Raw genomic sequence first — 4067 nt, forward strand, 5'->3', positions numbered from 1 at the left:
TTCTTTGTTCTGAAGTCTACATTTTCAGATAATATAGTTATGTCTGCTTTCCTTTGCTTAACGTTTTCATTATATATCCTTTTCCATCCTTTATTTTCAACCTGCCTATATAATTTTATTGGAAGTGAGTTTCCTATAAACAGTATATAGTTGGGTCATGTTTTTTAAATCTACTGTGCCAATTTCTGTCTTTTAATTGGTATATATAGACCATTCACAATTAATGTAATTGTTAACTTGGTAAGGCTTAAAGTGAACTACCATTTTATTTTTTGTTTTCTTTTTTCTCCTGTTGTACATTTCTCTTTTATTTTCTCTTTCTCTGTGTTTCTTGAATATTTTTCAGATTTCATTTTTTTTTTTTTTTTTTTTTGAGACAGGGTCTCGCTCTGTCGCCCAGGCTGGAGTGCAGTGGCTCAATCTCGGCTCACTGCAAGCTCCACCTCCTGGGTTCACACCATTCTCCTGCCTCCGCCTCTCCAAGTAGCTGGGACTACAGGCGCCCACCACCACGCCCAGCTAATTTTTTGTATTTTTAGTAGAGACGGGGTTTCACTGTGGTCTCGATCTCCTGACCTCGTGATCCGCCCGCCTCGGCCTCCCAAAGTGCTGGGATTACAAGCATGAGCCACCGCGCCCGGCCTCAGATTTCATTTTAATTTATCTATAGTGTTTTTAGTGTATATCTCTGTGTGGCTTTTATTGTAGTTACTATAGGAATTACATTGTATACAGTAACTAATCCAAGTCTACCGGTGTCATCATTTTACTAGTTCAAGTAAAATGTAGAAAACTTATTTCTCTTTGTGTCTCTCTACACTTTTGTATTTGTAGTATAATTGTTTTAAAATATTTTCCCTATATGCATTTAGAAAAATATTAGACAATATTATATTTGCTTCAACCATCAAACATTATTTAGGAAAATCAAAATGATTTAAAAAGCCTACTGTGTTTACCCACTTTTTGTTTACTCTGCTTTTTCTTACTTAATTTTCAAGATTCCTTGTCTGATAATATCTTGACTTTTCCTTCATTCCTGAAGGATATTTTCACTGGGCATAGGATTCTGGGTGGACAAATCTTTTCTTTCAGCATTAAAAAAATATTGTGCCACCTCTTTTAGTCCTCCATGGCATTGTTTTTCTCTGGTTGCTTTCAAGATTTTATCTTATATTTAGTATTCAAAAGTTTAATCAGGATGGGCTTTGGTAAGGATTTCTTTAAGTTTATTCTGTTTGGGGTTCACTCACCTTCTTGGATTTGTACGTTTATGTCCCTTGCCAAATTTGGAAAGTTTTTAGCCATTATTTCTTTGCATAATTTTTCAGCTCCTTCTCCTTTTTCCTCTCCTGAGACTCCAATGACATTGAAGTTATATCTTTTATTATAGGCCACAGGTCCCTGAAGCTCTGTTCATTTGTTTTTTGAAGCATTTTCTCTTTGTTGTTCATATTGGGTAATTTCTCATTGTATTCCATCTTTCAGTTCATTGGGAATTTTTTGCCCTCTGTTCCCCCATTCTGCTGTTGAGCCTGTCAACTGAGCTTCTTATTTTGGTAATTGGATTTTGTAGTTCTAACAACTTCCATCTGATTCTTCTTCATATCTTCTGGGTTTTTTGTTGTTGTTGTTGAAGCTTTATTTTTTTTCTGAAGCTTTCCCTTTTTATCATTTGTTTAAAAAATGTTAGTAAATGCTCATGTAAGCATTTTTATCATGGATGCTTTAAAAATAATTGTCGGATAATCCTCACATCTCTGTCATTTTGATGTTGGAATCTATTAATTGTCTTTTAGAATTCAGTTTGAGATCTTTCTGGTTCTTAGTATGACAAGTTACATTTTGTTGAAACATGCACGTTTTCATATTCTGTTATAAAACCTTGGATCTTATTACAACCTTCTATTTTAAATGACTTTCTCTAACTACACTCTAGCAGGTAAAAAGAGGGTACAGTCTTGTTATTGTCAGGTAGAAGTGGAAGTCCAGTTTCTCTACTTGGCTTTCACTGACATCCAATGGCGGGCTCATTATTATTGCTGGGAAGTTTCCACCAATACCACATTATAGCTGGGTGGCTTTTACTAGCATTACAATAGGGATGGCTTCATTACTTCTTGGCAGTGGTGAAAGTCCTGACTCTCTATTAGGCTTCCTCTGACACCACCCTAGAGGGGAGAAAGGTGCTTTTTTACTGCCAGATGGGAGTGGAAGTCCAAGCTTGCCACCTGGTCTCCGCTGATAACGCTAAGGAAGGAAAACGCTAATTACTCACTGACGGGAATGAAAGGCCTAGTTTCCTACTCAACTTTCCTCACTACCACTCTGATAGGGCTGCTGCATTTCTCATTATATCCTCTCAAGGAAGTAAGTCTAGGCTTCCTGCTCAGACTTTGCTAGCATGGGTGCGGTGGAGCAGTTTTATGAGTTTGTGTGTGTGTGTGTATTTGGTTGGAGTGAAGCAGTTACTGTCTAAAAGTTTTCTGCCTTGCTAGGCTGCCCTTTCCCTGGTTCTTTGGCTAGAAAGAGCAGACTTTTGTTCAGACTTTCTTTTGTCTGTGCCCTATTGGTGTTTCTAGGTCACTGTCTTCTTCAAGTCCAGGATATATAAAAGAAAAAGAAAATTCAGGGTATACACCACCGGGTTTTTCCCAGGGTTCTGAGGTCCATAATTGGTTTACTCTCTTCTCTCTGCCTTTCAGAGTCTTGCGTTTGTTTTATTTAATGCCTAAGGCTTTTAGTTGTACAGTGGAAGAAATAGGAGAAAGTATGCCTATTTCCTCCTCCCAGAAGCATAAATCCACTTGCTTTACACTGTTAGACTACAGCACAGGTTATTAGTGTCACTTAGATGATTACATTATGTTATATACGACTGCATCTTGCCAGAAAACGTGTTCTAGAGACTCTTGTTGAGGTGGCCATGTTGGGGAAGTCCACATGGCAAGGAACCGCCAGACTCTAGCAACTTCAGCCTCCAATGACTACCAGCAAGAATCCAGAGCCATCAGTCCTGTAAGGAAATGAATTTTACCACTAACCTAAGTGAGATTGGAAGTGAGTTCTTTTCCAGCCATGCCTCCAGATAAGAACACAGTCATGACTGATGCCTTCATTACAGCCTTATGAGACCCTGAGCTGGGGAACCATCTAAATAATATTCAGACTCTTGGCCATCAGAAACGGTCAGATAATGAATGTATTTTGTTTTAACCTGTTAAATTTGTGGTAATTTGTTATGTAGCAATAGATAAACAATATACTACCCATACTCCAAGTACCTAAATGACATTTCCTCCTGGTAGCCTCCAACTGTATCAAGTAATTTCCTTTCCTTGCAATGAATCCCAGTTTTTCACTTCTAATTCACTGCTATCATTTAGTTACAGTCTTTCTAGCTTCAGCAAGGCTTGCTTTGACTCAGACTCTCTGAGTAGACCCCATAGTTCACTGAGAACAGGGATTAAGGCTTACCCATTACAACTTACTCTGCAGGAACAAGCATATTTCAGAGACTTTAGACATTTGGCATGTGGATAATGGGTGCACAGGCCCCCATCCTGAGGGAAAAAGTCAACTCAGTCCACATTCATGTTCAGACTTGGAAGTCAGCCGTGTCCAGGCACAAAGAGATGACTGTAATACCTGCTGGAAAAAGCATATATTTAGGCAACTACTCCTGATATGACTGTGATTAGTGATAAAGGCAAGGAGCAGGCCAGGCAAAGAGAAAATCCAATTCTTATATCTGACCATTGGGGAGTGACATTTGGCATGGACACTAAAAGACAAGAAGATAAAAGGAGGTCACAGCAGGCAGGGGCCAGCATGAGCAAAGGTGGAGAAGCATGGCTGGGGAAAAGCTATTATTCTGGTGCAGTTGGAGTAGAAACATGAAGGGAAAGAGGGTGCCAGATGGAGAGAGGAAAGAGAAACTGATTGAGAAAGGTCTGAGTTCATCCTCTTTCCTCTTGGCTCTCTGTAGTGTATTTTTTATTCACTTGAGTGGCACCGCCAGATAGCCTGCCCCAAACTAGACACCATGCGTCTGCATAGCCTTCTCC

This window comes from Hylobates moloch, unplaced genomic scaffold (assembly GCF_009828535.3).
Source record: "Hylobates moloch isolate HMO894 unplaced genomic scaffold, HMol_V3 SCAFFOLD_7, whole genome shotgun sequence".
Taxonomy (NCBI): Eukaryota; Metazoa; Chordata; class Mammalia; order Primates; family Hylobatidae; genus Hylobates; species Hylobates moloch.